We start from the raw sequence: 17930 nt of genomic DNA, 5'->3' as shown, positions 1-17930 counted from the left end.
TGCACTAAAAATAGTATATCCTCTTTGCAAATTAAAAGGATGCTATTTTCACTATGTGCATGTAAGTATATAATTATTTAGCAATAAGTTGCAATTATAATCATTTAATTATAATGTTTTAGAACATTGTAAAGCGTGCTAAAAAATATGAAGTCTTTAGTTGCTTAAAAAAAGAAAAATTGATTACAAACGTTCAAGGAACGTTCTTTTTGCGTCAGCTTCAGAATTTACCTCTCTTACCTGCATCCTCCATTAAAAGAGGATATCAAATAATTAAAGAAAATATGCTCGCAAATCAGGATCTACAAAAAATAAAGGCTGTTAAAAATTTATTATCATATATTGAAAGGTTTTGGATTAAACAAACAAATAGTGAAATACTTAGCGTTTTCAATCAAGATGTGAGGACCAATAACAGTCAAGAACGTTATCATAGGTCTCTAAATATTTTAGTGAAGCATAAGCCAACATTTTACAAATTAATATGTAAATATTCTTTCTCTTTCCCTTTCTCTTTTCTTTCTATTTCTTTACATTCTATAAATTAATAGAAAAGCAAAGTATTATTATTAATGCTTCCTGATTTTCAACTATATCAATCAATATTAAATCTAGTGTAATATATTATAAAACCATTATTTTTTTTTATTTAATATTCCATAACTATTTCAATAACTGCAGTAAAACTGAAAGATTTAATGATCAAAACCTTCATTGAGATTTCTCAATTAAATAATAACTTAAACATATCAGCCAGCAATAGAACAAGAAATGATATAAATTATGAGAACTGGTTAAATAAAGGCTGGAAGAAATTGATGCAATCAACGGGTGAAGAAAATACAAAAATAAAACACTTTTTAGTTATATCTGCTTTTAAAAAAAAATCTATGATAAACAAGATTAGAAATATTTTAAGAAACACAGGTAAAATTTATTAAAATGGAAATTTAAATTCTGTAAATGACTTACATCCCTTATTACTGATGCTAAACCATATTGATTAATGTATTATTCCACAGATGATACTATACCCTGCAAGAAAGCAGAATTAAGTATAGCAGATAGTGATAAATTACTATATATTAAAAGTAAGTTTCAGCATAAAAGTTTATCTCTTAGAACAAACATGAAACTGGGTATGAAGTTCAGAAGAAATATGACTGTCTTATGTACTTTCTACATGCATGGAAATGTAATCCACATACTTTAACATTATTATTGATTTCAGTCCACCAGGTGCCGCAAGAACATGACCAATAGAAATATCAACATTAAACCGTAAGCATGCGTCTGTTGGATGTAAATTTTAATGACATTTCATCTAAGCTGTTACAAAAAATATGTTATTTAGTCTTTTAATATTTTATATTCGTTTAAATATCTACATATATTTTATTACACATTCATTTTTACTAAACTGACTAAAAAAATTAAAATGTTTATTACAATAATAGAATACTGTATCAAACTATTACCTGTAAGAATTATAACTGCATTAAAAGTTGCATAAATAGAAACAGGAACTGTCTATTATCTCTCCCTTTAAAAAGATTCTTCATTGATATTCTCTGCAAATGCTTTCCTATTGTGATAAGTTTCAATAACCTAGAAAAGTAAAATTTATTAGATCATTAAACCTGTTGCGAGGACCACTCGAGAGAGTTGTGACCAATTGACACTCTTTCAATAAAGCTTTTACAGCAGTATATTGTCTATGACTTTTGTTTTAACAAGTTAAAACAAAAGCGATAAACCATATACTATTCTAGGAAATTTTACTGAAAGTGTGTCAATTTGTCACAAATAACTCACCTAGGCAGTCCCCAGTGGCTAAAAAAGCTTTTGTTAAAATAATTCCTTTTTAACAGTAGCGTTAATAAATTAAATAATAGTGGAATCACTATTAGTCTTTAATTAAAAATCAGGATGTTCCTTTAAGCTTACAGTGCACCAGTAACCAAGAAGAATTCATAACGAGTAGCTCTCAATGTGAAAACAGGACCTTCTGAGTAAATTCCAGTTGATGTACATACATTCTCATGCTGTAAATAGTAGCACATAAAAGATGTTTAATTGTCTAACATCTTTTTTTTTGTATTCCTCTGCCTTTTATCCTGTAACACATCATAAATAACGCAAAGTATCTGATCTTTATTTAGGATAAACTTGAAATCTTAATCATTAGCAAGTTACTTATCTGACAATTAAACTCCTTCCTTTTATTGCTGAGGCAGAGTGAACTCTTTAAATCAAATTTTAAGAAATTATTTTTTTGACATATTAATTATCTGTCACAATTAATGATATTAGAGTACATTTGGTACAGACTGTACTATAAATCACGTGACATACTTCTAAGGGGATTGAATCATGATTATGGTAGATTGTATACGCACTATGCAAGAACGTTCCTGTCGCCGCCATTTTATCCCCACCGAAAAGTAGGACACTTGACCCACTACCGGCATCAGCGTTGCCAAGTCCGCCATGTTGGAAGATACTACGCTGTATAGTTTGTTGGCGAGAATTGAATATACTACGCAAAATGTATAGTAAGTGTGAAACGAAGTATAGTGTTTTAGGTATAATAAGCTCTCAGTGCTTTCGAACGTGTTTTGGCCATTAATCTTGCGTCGCGGCGTTGTGTAGTTAGAATCAGAGGGGCGAGGGGATTTCTAGGGAGTTTGTACGTAGCTGTCAAATGGCGCGATTAACCCTCAATTTTTTATCATCAACAAAAATAATATTTTCGGAAAACGATTGTGGAAAAGAAGGAAGGATTTTAATAAATAACAGAGAAGACAAAATATATCAGATGAGTATAAATTAATAAAAAAAATGAAAATTATTGTGAATTTTTAAGAAAATATACTTTGTGGTTATTTTTTTTTGTGTTACAGTTGAAATCCGGTTATTATGACTTTCAATTAAGGAAAAAAGTAATTACAGACCAATAAATGAAAAAGTATTAATACATTAAGCATTTCTGTACGGCCCAGTCATTTCAATAATTGTGACTTAATGTTATAATAGTGAATGTGAAAGCGATTAGTGGATATACAACAAACTTTTATTGTAAATTTAATAATCTTGTATGACAATGTTTTAATTGCTATTATTTTAAATTAAAGTTAGTTTAATTAACATATTTTTATTTCATCCCTTTCTCAAAATTCTAAACACACATGGTAATTACCTATTCTTGTAGTAGTCATATATTCGTTAAATTACATACAAAATTACAACTGTTTTATATTTGTAAAGCATAGCTGTTTGTTGCAATGATTTTTATTATTCAATGTGAGACAAATCGCATTTTGTTTAGGCAAATGTCTTATTTATCCGCCACATCCTTCCATATCTTATGTAACATTTATTTGCCTTGTTAGTTCTTTCTTTTAGTTTTCAAAATATACGATTAATTTTTTGCTATTTTTATATACACTCAGATATAGCTATTCTATTGACTAATTAATCTTATAAATGTCAAGATGATTGGTAAACCATTGTTCTATTAAAGTTGAAGAATGGACACTTGAATTATTTTACTTATAATGTTTGGCATCTCTTCCATAGGATATCTTCTCTTTAAATTTCAGAGGATGTTGTTCTCCAATACATTTAAGGATACTGCTGAATTTATCTTGCTTTTAGCTTCAAATAATTCACATTTGGATATCCTTCCTCAATATATAATATATATTTTGTTAGTCCTATTTGTTTGTGAAATTTATCTGTTCTAAAACCTTAATTAATCCAGTTACTAGATATATAATATATCATTTTCAAAGAATTGATATCTTTCTTTCAATCTTAACAATATCATAATAGATGTAATGAAATATGTATTCTATATTCAAAATAGATATCCATGCGTATAGTTGGAAAACTATTTAAAGCTGAAAACAAGATGAGCTCAGTAGTGGGATTCTGTAACTCTTAGCGACAACTTTCGGTATCGTTAAGTCCAGTTACCGACAGAAATCGCTAAGTGCGATTCTGTAACTCAGAGTCAGCGATGATTGTCGCTTGTAATGTCGGTACTGTCGGTAACCTACCGAATCCTACCGAATAAACGTACCTTTCCTTTTTAAGAAAACTCTCAGTTCAATCTTAGTTAAGCGACGGAGTTACGAACAATTGAAGTTAATATAAATTGTACTAAACCGAATCATTTAGCTGAGAATTGATATTTCACTGAGTTTTTTATTGAAAGGAAAACTAATAATATCGTTGTAACTTAACAACGACCGAGATAGATGTCGCTAGAGGTTCAGCGGTACTAATATAAAATTTATCCGACGAATAACTTTAATAAACTTTTGCTTTTCCTTGCACGCATTCCACCAAAAACTCACAATGCTCGTAATAAATAATATATACCACATCAACTATTATATTGTGAGTGTTTTTGGCCTCAAGTGGGTCAAACCCCTTAACGACAGCTGTCGGTATCGCTAACTACCGACAGTTATCGCTTGCGCTAACGAATGAGCGATTCTGTAACTTTAGCTTTACGACAATAGTCGGTGCAACTCATATTTGTACGATAACGATAAAATTCGTTAAGGTTCTAGGGAAGCTGGTAATATTGGTGTATTAATACCAACCGAAATAGGAATTTTTGTGTTACTTGACTATATCATTTTTGACTATAGCAATTCTTACTATAGCAAAATTATCATATTTTATTTAAAAGAAGTATTAAAACGTAAGTATATTTTAATTAAAATAAGTATTAAAAATTAATGTTTTAACATTTTTTTGAGTTAGACAATGTACAGTTAGTGCCTGTGTGCTATAGTTAAATAATACAATTAATTCTATATTTTAGAGAAAACCTCTGCATATATATATATATATATATTTATTTTTAAATATAAAAATTGGAAAAATATTAAATTTTATTTCCTACGATTTTTACTGTAAGCCTTAATTTATAAAGAAAATTTATTGTAAGTACTTTTTTGTGATTTCTAAATATTAATTTAAGAAATATTTGTGACATTTATTATATTTACTTTCTCGGTAAACATCTACCGACGCCTATCACGGTCGTCGTTAAGTTAACGATAGAATTCGGTAGCGACCGCCATTTTTAACACTAATTATCGAAAACTTTGTGTTACAGAATCGCTCTTAGCGATATCTCTCGGTAACTCGATTCAATTACCGAAAGTTGTCGATAACTAGTTACTGAATCCATATAGACGGAAGTTACAGAATCGCTCTTTTCGTTACTGCAAGCGACAACTATCGGTAGTTAGCGATTCCGACAATCATCGCTGGGAAGTTACAGAATCCCAGCACAGCAGTATACATATACCTTTTAAAGAACTTTATCTTCACAAATATTATCAGAACATATCTCGCAGAAAAGTTGCCAAATTTTAATAGCATCATTCAAATGTCCATTTTACAAATTAAACAAGATAATGGTTTAACAATCATTTCAACAATTACAAAAATAATTGCAGATCAGCAGTATTATTAGATCTGTGTGTATGTATAAATGATTAGAAAATTAATGTTATATGATATAGACTGGAAGAAAATAGTGCAACGGAGCCAAATAAATGTCGCATAAGATATGGAAGGATGTGGCGGATAAATAAGACATTTACCTAAACAAAATGCGATTTGTCTCACATTGAATAATAAAAATCATTGCAACAAACAGCTATGCTTTACAAATATAAAACAGTTGTAATTTTGTATGTAATTTAACGAATATATGACTACTACAAGAATAGGTAATTACCATGTGTCTTTAGAATTTTGAGAAAGGGATGAAATAAAAATATGTTAATTAAACTAGCTTTAATTTAAAATAATAGTAATTAAAACATTGTCATACAAGATTATTAAATTTACAATAAGAGTTTGTTGTATATGCACTAATCGCTTACACATTCACTATTATAACATTAAGTCACAATTATTGAAATGACTGGGCCATACAGAGAAGTGCTTCATGTTTTAATACTTTTTCATTTATTAGTCTATAATTACTTTTTTCCTTAATTGAAAGTCATCATAACCGGATTTCAACTGTAACAAAAATAAAATAACCACAAAGTATATTTTCTTAAAAATTCACAATAATTTTCATTTTTTCTATTAATTTATACTCATCTGATATATTTTGTCTTCTCTGTTATTTATTAAAATCCTTCCTTCTTTTCCACAATCGTTTTCCGAAAATATTATTTTTGTTGATGATATAAAATTGAGGGTTAATCGCGCCATTTGACAGCTACGGACAAACTCCCTAAAAATCCCCTCGCCCCTCTGATTCTAACTTCCATTCGCCAAGACTCAAGATTAATGGCCAAAACGTAGTATCCCGCAAGGACAGAAACTGTAGCGTAGGATCCCGCAGTGAACAGTAACTATAGCGTAGGATCCCGCAGGGAACAGAAACTGTAGCGTAGTATCCTAAGGATACTACGCTATAGGAAAATTATACTACGGTGGTACATACTAGATTGTCCGAAAACTTTTGTAGAAGTGAGTCGACTACCTATATGACTAGTGAATATGGCCGAAATCTAGTAATATATTGCTATAATGTCGTAAGGCATTTATTGTAGTATTCATTTAGATATCAAGATGAGAAAAAGATAATTGAATAATCTTCAAGATAACGTCAATTTAAAGAAGCAGAAGAAAAAACTGCAAAATAAATGTAATTAAGAAAAACTATGGATCTTAGATAAGTAAAAACGTTTGAATAATTTAAAGTATTTATATATTGAATTTACTAGTGTTACTTTGTGGAAATATATTTTGTACAAATATGATTTAGGTGTTTGTGGCTTTCGCAAAGGATTAAAGAAATGCAGCATAAATGTTTATCAGAATAATAATGAGAGACGAGACAAAAATGACTGATAAGTGTAATTAAAATATTCATGCGTACTTTATTGACATATATGTCATCTGGTATAACTTTTACTGCTACGATGTTCATATTAATTATGATTTTATGATGAGAAACGCATGGGTCAAAGAAGGCAATACTTCTTACAAGGTAAATGTAAACAATTTGCAAATGTATTATACTTTCAATTTCAAATATAAAACTGTGTCTTAACTGTTTAGTTGATTAATTATTTAGATATTACTTTTATCGCTGGAATGATATCTTGCTCATATCTACGATGAGCAGAAATAAGAAGATATGAAGGACTTTCGACTAATCCCATCCATGTAAATTGCTTCTTTTGGCACAGAGTTTATGGTTAGTAATCGCAAGGTATATGTAATTTTTATTACAGTGTTTATTAATTCAAAGTTACTTTTAATTTGTTTAGCTTAATGAGTTTATATATTAAATATGGTCTGCTTTGGTTTTTCAGATATTACTGAGCGACTGAAGTGGAACTTTTATCAAATAACCTATTCAAGGATTATAATAAATATATAGAGTATGGATATATATATAATTATTAATAATCATACGCTGCAAGATTTGTACAGATGACAAGTGTCTTTATAACAGTGATTTTGCAATACTTAATTAGAACAAGTTCAAGCAAAGTTAAATTATACAAGTTAATATTGAAATTTTATCATTTTCACTATTATTAAATATATTTAATAGATATACAATATGCAGGGCGTTACCACTTAAAATGCTCCAGAACATAGATACAAAAAGACGCGTACCTCTTCAACTATAAGAGATATTCAATGTTTGCACAGGACTTTTTCGAAACCTTTTGTTATTTGCTTCCAAAAGGGTCATATGAAAAAATTGAATATCTCTTATAATTAACGCAATACACGCTTTTTGTATCTATGCTCTGGGGCATTTAAGTGGTACGCCCTGCATATTGTATATCTATTAAATATATTTAATAATAGTGAAAATGATAAAATTTCAATATTAACTTGTATAATTTAACTTTGCTTGAACTTGTTCTAATTAAGTATTGCAAAATCACTGTTATAAAGACACTTGTCATCTGTACAAATCTTGCAGCGTATGATTATTAATAATTATATATATATCCATACTCTATATATTTATTATAATCCTTGAATAGGTTATTTGATAAAAGTTCCACTTCAGTCGCTCAGTAATATCTGAAAAACCAAAGCAGACCATATTTAATATATAAACTCATTAAGCTAAGCAAATTAAAAGTAACTTTGAATTAATAAACACTGTAATAAAAATTACATATACCTTGCGATTACTAACCATAAACTCTGTGCCAAAGGAAGCAATTTACATGGATGGGATTAGTCGAAAGTCCTTCATATCTTCTTATTTCTGCTCATCGTAGATATGAGCAAGATATCATTCCAGCGATAAAAGTAATATCTAAATAATTAATCAACTAAACAGTTAAGACACAGTTTTATATTTGAAATTGAAAGTATAATACATTTGCAAATTGTTTACATTTACCTTGTAAGAAGTATTGCCTTCTTTGACCCATGCGTTTCTCATCATAAAATCATAATTAATATGAACATCGTAGCAGTAAAAGTTATACCAGATGACATATATGTCAATAAAGTACGCATGAATATTTTAATTACACTTATCAGTCATTTTTGTCTCGTCTCTCATTATTATTCTGATAAACATTTATGCTGCATTTCTTTAATCCTTTGCGAAAGCCACAAACACCTAAATCATATTTGTACAAAATATATTTCCACAAAGTAACACTAGTAAATTCAATATATAAATACTTTAAATTATTCAAACGTTTTTACTTATCTAAGATCCATAGTTTTTCTTAATTACATTTATTTTGCAGTTTTTTCTTCTGCTTCTTTAAATTGACGTTATCTTGAAGATTATTCAATTATCTTTTTCTCATCTTGATATCTAAATGAATACTACAATACATGCCTTACGACATTATAGCAATATATTACTAGATTTCGGCCATATTCACTAGTCATATAGGTAGTCGACTCACTTCTACAAAAGTTTTCGGACAATCTAGTATGTACCTACCGGAGATGACACGGGAGATTGCTCATGCGAGGATTGCGAGGTCCTTAGGCAATCCCTACCGGTAGGCGGCGCTGGTGTTGGCAAACGCGTGTCTCAGGTCCATCTAACCCCTAACGCCATCTATCGGAAGAGACCATGAAGCACGAGCGTTAAGCTTAGAATAGGGTAAAACAGATATGCATTGTTGCCAGAAAGCAGACTAAAGAGAGAGCGGAGATATTTTCTCGGACCTCTCTGTCTTTCTCGCTGTTAGTGTCTAGCAGAAGAGTCGAGGCAAAATCTTTCCGTTTCGCTTTGCCGAAAATCTACCAATATTCGATGTCATTTACATTTGCAGGCCAATGCCTTTATACATGATTTTTTCAGCATATTTATTTATCAGCATTGACTTATTTAAATCAATAATAAATTAAGGAAATGCGTATTTGATATATAATAATTATTTTAACTATAATTTCATCGTTATATTTCGCTTATTTCCGTAAAATCTGAATTTCTTTAGTTTATTATTGATTATTGTAAGTCAATGGCCACTAAAAAAAATTTAATCTTAAAAAAAAAAAGAAAAATACCGTTCAGGAATCGAACACGGACCCACAAATCGCCACGCGATTACCTTACCGCCTAGACCACGAGGCTTCTTCAGTGCACCGTAAACAGATAGTCTTTTTAAGGGCTTGAAATCTTCTTTTAAACCATATAAATAAACGAGCAACCGACAGCTTTATTCATTATTATTCTGTCATAATGGTACACAAATTAAGGAATAATTATATTTTGAATAGTTTTCAAAAGCTTTTCCAATAGCCAAGAACGAAGATAAATAATCAACGCTCGCAGTTTCCGTTCTTGGTTATTGGAAAAGCTTTTGAAAATCTACATTATATAATTATTCTTTAATTTGTGTACCATTATGATAGAATAATAATGAATAAAGATGTCGGTTCTTCGTTTATTTATATATATGTTTTACCCTATTCTAAGCTTAACGCTCGTGCTTCGTGGTCTCTTCCGATAGATGGCGTTAGGGGTTAGATGGACCTGAGACACGCGTTTGCGGCGTTTTGTGGCGAGTCACTGACTATACCACTGGCACACAATATACACCTTCTCAGTTGCGACACCTGTGGCAAGTGCTTTAATCCAGAAATCCGTTCCTTAGTTTTATTGAATTTTTAAATATCGAACAATTGTCTATACATTTTATATGCTTAATTAGATTAATAAAATTGTATCGCGTATCTCGCTCTCTTCCTGTTTGGTCTTTGACCAGTGTGGATCCTGCGAGTGCGCGCCTATCAAAAACCAACTTGTTTTTTGGAAATAAACCAAGAGAAAACCAGCGGCAGAAAATATATGTTAATTGTCTCTTTTAAACCTCATACCTTCCCCGCCGCCGCCGGTCGGTCCCCCACTCCTCGACCGCGCGAGCGCGCTTGGCCGTTTTTCGCCGACTTTACGTAGTTTTTTCACCCACTTACAAGCATTTTATCGAAAAACTGAAATTGCAGTTTTGTAGGGCACGATGTCAACTTTTCAAATCTGGTTTCAAAATTAAAATCATCCCAACAGAATTTCATAGCCTCGCTCGAAAATCGCGCTCTCGAAAATTCAAACTGCTGCTGTGACTAAAGTAATTGTTTCACAGTAATAGGGTTTTGCACACATAAACTACCTACAATTCTCTACTTTTTCCCAAATGCCCGGTGCTCCAGCTCAAAAAATGGCCGAGTTATGAATTTGTGAAAAAACGCCTAATTTTCCGGTTTTTTCCGATTTTTCTCCGTTGCTAATTATCCGATCAGGACTTTTGACCCGGCAATCTCGTCGTATTTTAATGCTCTACATTTTATTTCTTGGGGGCATTAAGATTGCTCCATTAGATAAAAAGTTACAAGCAAAAAACCGAAAAAAATGCGATTTTTTGGCATATAATTGTTTATAACAATTAGCCGGACACGAAACTCGAGTGAAAAACATATACCCATTAATCTACGCACCCCCTTCTATATAATCGCACAGGTGGTTTGCTGTTAGTATTTATGTCATGAAATGGCTATTTTAAATCTCCATTGAATGGCCTAGAGGAAGAGAGAGAGACGTTACAGACGTTATACCTCCCCCCCTGGGATAATAAGAGAATTGAAGAATTCTCTTATGAAAATGGGGTCAGGGAGCCCATTGCTCGCCCCGTAGGCTTTACTAATCATTAACTACGGAATTAGACTTTCGCTTCCGGTTGCGTGAATGGTGGAATGGTGTGAATGTGAGGGAGATTAAGTGAGGAAAAGGAAGAAATAGGTGAGAGTGGGGAGAAGGAAAGAGGGAGAAAAAAGGAGAAGGAGAAAAGACGGAAAGAAGAGGTATAAAATAGGAGAAACGGAAGAAGAAGGAAAAAATAAGGGGCTAGAAAGGTAGGAGATCGTTTTGGAGGTTAGGTGAAGTGACAGGATATAGGAAGTTTAGAGCGGGAAAGGAAAGATAAGGAAAGGAAAAGTGACATCTGTAGGAGAAAGAAGGAGGAAAGAAAGGTCAGTAAGGTAGGAAGGGATAGATTTTGAGGCGGGAAGAGAGGAAAGGGCAGAGTAAGGAGATGGAGGGAAGGGAAGATGAAAGAAAGGAAAGGGAAAGGGAGAGGCTAAATCTAGGGAAGCTGGGAAAGGGAGAGGGTGGAGGGGAAAGGGATAGGGCAGGAAGTACGGGAAGTATAGAGGAGTATATGAGGGGGAAAAGAAAGGATAGGGAAGAGGAAATAGGGGAGGGATGGATCTTTCAGAAAAGTGCGAAGATGGGAAGGACGCCGGAGAAAGGAATGGGGAGGGGGATGGAAAATATAATGGAGGTGCTAAATGAGATTAAGGAGAAAATGGAGGGATGGGAGGAAGGAAAAAAGGAAATAATAAGGAAGATGGAGGAGGTGAGAGGAGAGATAGAGAAGGATAGAAAGGAGTGGAGGGGGGAGATAGAGGATTTAAAGAAAAGGATGGAAAAGATGGAAAGAAAAGAGAAGGAGAATAGAAAGGAAGAAGGAGGAGGATAGGAGGAAAGAAAGGAAGAGGGTAAGGAATTAGAAGAGAGAATAAAAAGATTAGAGTGGGAGAAAGAGAAGAAGGACAGAGAAAATAGGAAGAATAATATAGTAATATGGGGATTGGAAAAGGTGGAAGGAAGTGAGAGCGAAATAAGGAAAGAGGTGGAAGGAATAATGGGAGTAATAGGGATAAGGGAAGGAGTGAAAGGAATAAGGAGGGTAGGTGGAATAGGAAAAGGAGGAAGAAAGGGAGTGATAGTAGAGATGAAGGATAGGGAGATGAAGAAAGAAGTAATGAAAGGAAAAGGAAGGCTAAGGGGAAGGAAGGAAAGAATAGAGGAGGACATGACATGGGAAGAAAGGAGGGTGATGGAGAGAATAAGAAGAGTAGCAGAAGGAGAAAGGAGAAAGGGTAGAAGGGCGTATATGGGGTATATGAAAGTGTGGATAGAAGGGGAGGAGTGGAGGTGGAGAGAAGATAAAGGGGGGCTATGGAATGGAGCAGGAAGGAGGTGGGAAGGAGAGAGAAAGGATGAGGGAGAAAATTTTCGAGATAAGGAGAGAGGGGGAGAAATGAAAGGATAGAAGGGAAAGAATGAGGAAGAGGAATGGAAGGGGAGAGAGAAGGATTAGGAGAAGTGGAAGAGAGGAAGGGTGAAGAAAGGAAAGGAAAGAAAATAGAGATTGCTTTTTGGAATGTAGCGGGAGTGGGAAGCAAGGAAGAGGATTTTTGGAGAAAAATAGAAAGATGGGATGTAATATGCATGGTGGAAACGTGGATGGAGGAGAAAGGATGGAAGGGAGTGAGTAAGGGGGTGCCGAAAGGGTATAGGTGGTGGAAGCAATGGGCGAAGAAGGAGGAGAGGAAAGGAAGGGCGAAGGGAGGAATATTGATAGGGGTGAGGGAGGAGTTGGAGGGAAGGGAAGAAGGAGAAGAGGGGAGGCATGAGGGGATTATGGAAATAGGAGTAAAGATAGAAGAAAAAGAATGGAGGATCATAGCGTTGTTTGTAGGGAAGGGAATGAGGAGCATGGAGGATGGTATAAAGAGGGCAATAGAGAGAGGGCAGGGAAAGAGGTGCATGGTAGGAGGAGATTGGAATGCGAGGATAGGTGAAATGGGAGGGGAAGGAGAAGAGAGTGAAGAAAGGGAAGAGAAGAGAAGATCAAAGGATAAGGTAGTAAATGCGGAAGGAAGGAGGATGATGGACATAATTGGAGAGATGGGAATGGAAGTATGGAATGGGAAGGTAGAAGGAGACAGGGAAGGTGAATTTACGTATGTGGGACACATGGGGGAATCGGTGATAGACTATGTGGTAGGAGACAGGGAGACGAGAATGAGGGTGAGAGAGGTGGAGATAGAGGCGAGGACGGAGTCGGACCACTTGCCGATAGTAGTAAGGTTGGTGGGGGAAAAGAAGAAAGGAAGAAGGAGGAGAGAAAAGGTGAGAATAAGAAGGGAATGGAAAGAGGAGGTGATAGAGGAGTTTAGAAGGAAAGTAGAGGACATGGAGGAAGGGAAAGGGGAAGGGGTGAAGGAAAGGTGGAAGGAGCTGCAGGAGAAGATGAGGGTAATAGTGGAAGGGATAAGAGGGGAAGGGAAAGGAGGAAAGGAAAATGAGAGAGGGTGGTGGGATGAAGAATGCAGGGAAGAAAAGAAGAGATTGAGAGAGGAGATGAGGAGATGGCTGAGGGGAGAAAGTAGGAAGGAAGATTACAGAAAGAAGAAAAAAGAATACATGAAAAGGTGCGAGGAAAAGAGGGAGAAGTGGAGGGAGGAATGGTGTAAGGAAATAGGAAAGGCAAGGAACGAGAAGGAAGTATGGGAAATAATAAGAAGGAGTAGGGGGAAGGAAGGGAATAGGGTAGAAGAGATTAGGATGGATGAATGGGATGAGTATTTCAGAGAGCAGCTAGGAGGGAAAAGGGGAGAGGAGCGAAGGATAGAAAAGGGAAGAATAAAGAGGAAGACGAAGGGGGAAGGGAGGGAAATAAAGAAGGAGGAGATAGAAAAGCAGATAAAAAGGTTAAAGACGGGAAAGGCAGCTGGGGAAAATGGATTGGAGAATGAGGTGTGGAAGAATGGAGGGGAAAGGGTAGTAGAGGAAGCATGGAGAATATGCAATGCGGTATGGAGAGGGGAAGGGTGGCCGGAAGGATGGGAAGTGGGAATAATAGTTCCGATAAAGAAAAAAGGGGAAGGAAAAAGGGTAGAGGATTATAGGGGAGTCACACTGATGGATACAATGGCGAAGGTATATGCAGGAGTGCTGGGGGAGAGATTAGAAGAGGAAATGGAAGAAAAAAGAATGATAGGAGAAGGACAAACGGGTTTTAGGAAGGGGAGGGGAGTAATGGAGAACATATACACGCTGAATTATCTGATTAACAGGGAGGTAGAGGAAGGGGGAGGGATGGTAGGGTGCTTCCTAGATTTAAAGGCGGCTTTTGATAAGGTAGATAGGAGGAAACTATGGGAGGTGTTGGAGAGGAAAGGGGTGACGGAAGAGTTAAGAGAGGCAATAGAAGGGATGTACGAGGAGACGGTGTGTAAAGTGAGAAGAGGGAAGGATACAGGAGAGAAGTTCTGGGTAGAGAAAGGGGCAAGGCAGGGGTGTCCAATGAGTGCAAAGCTATTTATAATTTATATGGCAGAGATGGAGAAGAGGTTGGAAGAGAAAGGGAAAGGAGGTATAAGATTAGGGAGGGGAAAGATACACTGCATGATGTATGCGGACGACATTGTGCTGATGGCAAAGGAGATGGGAGGGATGAGGCTAATGTTGAGGATAGTGGAGGAGTTTTTGGACGAAAGGGGAATGGAATTAAATGTGGAGAAAACGAAGGTAGTTAGGTTTGGAAAAAGGGTGAAGGGGGAGGTGAGATGTAGATGGAAGGGGAAGTGGATTGAGGAGAAAAGGCAAGTAAAATACTTAGGGTACAGTTTTAGGAGGAATGGAAGGCAAGAGGAGCAGGTAGCGGAGAGGACTAGGAAGGCGGGAGCAGTGATGAGGGAAGTGTGGGGGATAGGAAAGAGAATGTGGAGAGATAATTTTGAGAGGAGAGTATGGCTATATGATAGGATGGTGTGGCCGGTACTGGGGTATGGGGCGGAAGTGTGGGGCTGGGAGGAGAGGGGAAGGATAGAGGCGATGGGGGAGAGGTATTTAAGGTGGGTAATGGGAGTAGATTGGGCAACGCCGGGGTATAGTGTGAGGAAAGAGTGTAAGAGAGGAAAGATGAGAATGAGAACGGCAAAGAGAGCGTGGGATTTTGAGGAAAGACTGAGAGAGGGGAAAGGGAATAGATGGGCAAGAGAGTATTTGAGAGAGGTAGAAGAGAGGGAAAGGAAGGGAGGGAAGAGGTCAAGATGGGAGGAAGAGAGGAAGAACTTTATGATGGAAAGGGGAAGAAGTAGAGGAGGAAAGGAATGGGAGAGCAAGGAAGGGAGAGTGAAAATGTGGGAGGACTTGGAGGGGGAGGAAGTCAAAAGGGAGGAGAAGGAGAGGAGGGAAAAAATTGAGAGATCAAGGTATAACAGGTGGTACAAGGAGATAATGGAGGAAGAAAGGCCGGGATATCTGAAGGGAGGAAGGAAGGAAGGGGAATGGAGAAGGCTAGCAAGGTATAGGATGGGGAATGAGATGAGGGAAGGAGCATATTGGAGAAAAGAAGAGGAAAGGAAATGCAGAGTGTGAGGGGGGGAAGAGGAAAGTTGGGAGCATGTGCTAGAGAGATGCACAGGGGAAGGGGGAGGGGGGAGAGGGGTGGGGGAGAAAGTAAGGGAGATTTTGAGAGGGGGGGAGGAAGGTATGAAATGGATAAGGAAGATGGAAGAAAGGAGAGGAGAGAAAGGATGAGCCGGAAGCGAAAGTCATGAAGGATGGAAGAATGAGGAAGGATGGATGAATGAATGAAGGGGATGGAAATTGTCGCTCTCTCTCTCGGAATGGAAAATGTAAAAGGAAATAGGTTAAGGTAGAATAAGAGATGGAAGTGTGAGTGAGAAGGGAAGAAGAGTGGAAGAATGTAATGGAATGAAAGTGAGTGGAGAGAGAAAGAATGTGGAAGTAGATATAAGAAGTATATGTAAGGATAAATGTAAGGAATTTTATGTAGGATTTTGTAAAAAATGGAAAAAGGCGGAACCCGAAAGGGCGCCAGGAAAATAAAAAAAAAAAAAAAAAAAAAAAAAAACTACGGAATTAGAGCTAGTTTCCGGGTTTACTATCCCGGCCTTCTCTTCCGCTTCTATACGCCTAGTTCGCTTCTCCAGAATGTATTTAACACAGCGGGGACATTCGTCCCTAGGATTGTCTATATATGTTTCGCATAATTTACACACTTTATGGAAACTGTACATGGGGTCCTGTGCCATGCAATTGTTACACCAATTGTCTATTATGAAGCACATGATGCAACTCGGACATCGGGGATAGATGGAATATATCTCCTCTTTGCACTCGAAGCACCTTGTCTTCTCCGAAGGAGTGGACCTCGAGATCTGGATGTGTTCCCGCACATGGTATAGCTGCTTCAGCTCCTGATCTTTAATATTGAAGCATCGATGACAAATGAGCCCCGGGTTGGTAACATCTCCATTTAGTACGATGCGGGCACCCCTCGTGCAGTATACTTTGGCTGGTCCCTTGATGTAGAATTGTTCCGACTCCATGATTGAGGATACTGCACTTCGGAAGTAAGGAATCTGGAAGGGAAAATCTGAAATAAAGGGTGGTTAGTATAGTTGCAGTTTGTTAGTATCTGATTAGGTTCTAGTTAAATCTAAGAAAGTCGAGCTATGATTGTGCGGTGCACTGGGAGGGTAGGGGTTTGGTCTACTATCTCGCCCCTCGAGATCGTCTCTACGAAGGTCCAAGGACCTTCGTGATCTATGTAGAGTAGGATACAATGTCGATTCGGTGCTGGAGCGTGATCCTTCGGGAGCTGCTTCTTCGGTTCTCTCCGCTTCGTTGTCTCCTCTTCTGGCCTCTGGTTCAGGATTCCGCCTCCTCGCAACAGCTCGGTGCAAAAGCAAGTTGGTTAGCGAGTTCCAACATGCCCCCACTAGGTGAATTCCCCATCCATAGGCTGCGTGTAAAGCGTAACCATGCAACAGAGTGTCAAGGGTCATCTTTATCAAGACGTATACCATGTATATTCCCAATAGCCCGGCACTAGTGGTCCCGAAAGTGGTCATCCCCATCCAGATTTTTCCCATGGTGGTTTGGGTAATTTTTTCTAGTGCCGTTTCGTCTAATAGATGGTGTATAGATATACCCTCCTCCATAGATGGACGTCCCGAGAAACTCCTGATGACGTTATTAGTTAAGGCCGGTCTTTCGGCCGAGAACATGATATGGTCTCGCAGCCGGTCGATGTCACTCTGGCTGTATATACCGGAAGTAGCCAAGTTTCCAGGTGAGAGGTATCTCCAGGTGAGGCGGGTTTTTGGCTTCAGTTTTTCTGGGGCACTTACGTCCAAGGCTTTCGGCAGTAGGCGCACCCATCCGTGTTCGGTCAAATGTCGCGTTGGTAGGACACTGGAGCAGTCTCTTTTCGTGCCGTATCTTTTTAAAACCCTGGACCTGGGGGCTACGAAGTATGACTCATTGAGGTAGGTCACCGGGAGTTCTAAAAAGCAATCCGTTGTTTCCCGAATTTCCACTCGCGCGGGGATGCACTTTATCACGTAAATGACCTCTCCGGCCGGGTCTGCGGTGTATCCTGGGCCTTTCATAAGGGTGTATGCAAAATCAGTGGGGTTGGAGGCAGCGGTCGACAGCATGATTTCCAATAATTGACGTTCCATATCGCACTTTTGTCTAATGATGTCTGCATATAATGAGTTCACTTGGTTACGAATGTGCCTCTTTACGTAGATAAACTTTGAGTTTATATAAGTGAATAAGT

At 36.7% G+C, this 17930-nt stretch overlaps 1 long non-coding RNA gene across 1 annotated transcript; it reads right to left on the bottom strand.

Annotated features, from left to right (window-relative positions):
* Positions 1 to 7652: 7652 nt before the first annotated feature.
* LOC136779349 (uncharacterized) lies at positions 7653 to 8466 on the bottom strand. Its single transcript, XR_010823576.1, has 3 exons — positions 8423 to 8466; positions 8213 to 8335; positions 7653 to 8094 (listed from the first exon to the last, which is right to left on the bottom strand). It is a non-coding gene; the product is annotated as an uncharacterized lncRNA (long non-coding RNA).
* Positions 8467 to 17930: the final 9464 nt, after the last annotated feature.

This window comes from Prorops nasuta, unplaced genomic scaffold, assembly GCF_024137725.1.
Source record: "Prorops nasuta isolate Cenicafe-Biocafe unplaced genomic scaffold, Cenicafe_Pnas_1.2 PNAS00016, whole genome shotgun sequence".
Classification (NCBI taxonomy): Eukaryota; Metazoa; Arthropoda; class Insecta; order Hymenoptera; family Bethylidae; genus Prorops; species Prorops nasuta.
The sequence above is the reverse complement of the archived record's forward strand: the minus strand, read 5'-3'. Positions and strand labels throughout refer to the sequence as shown.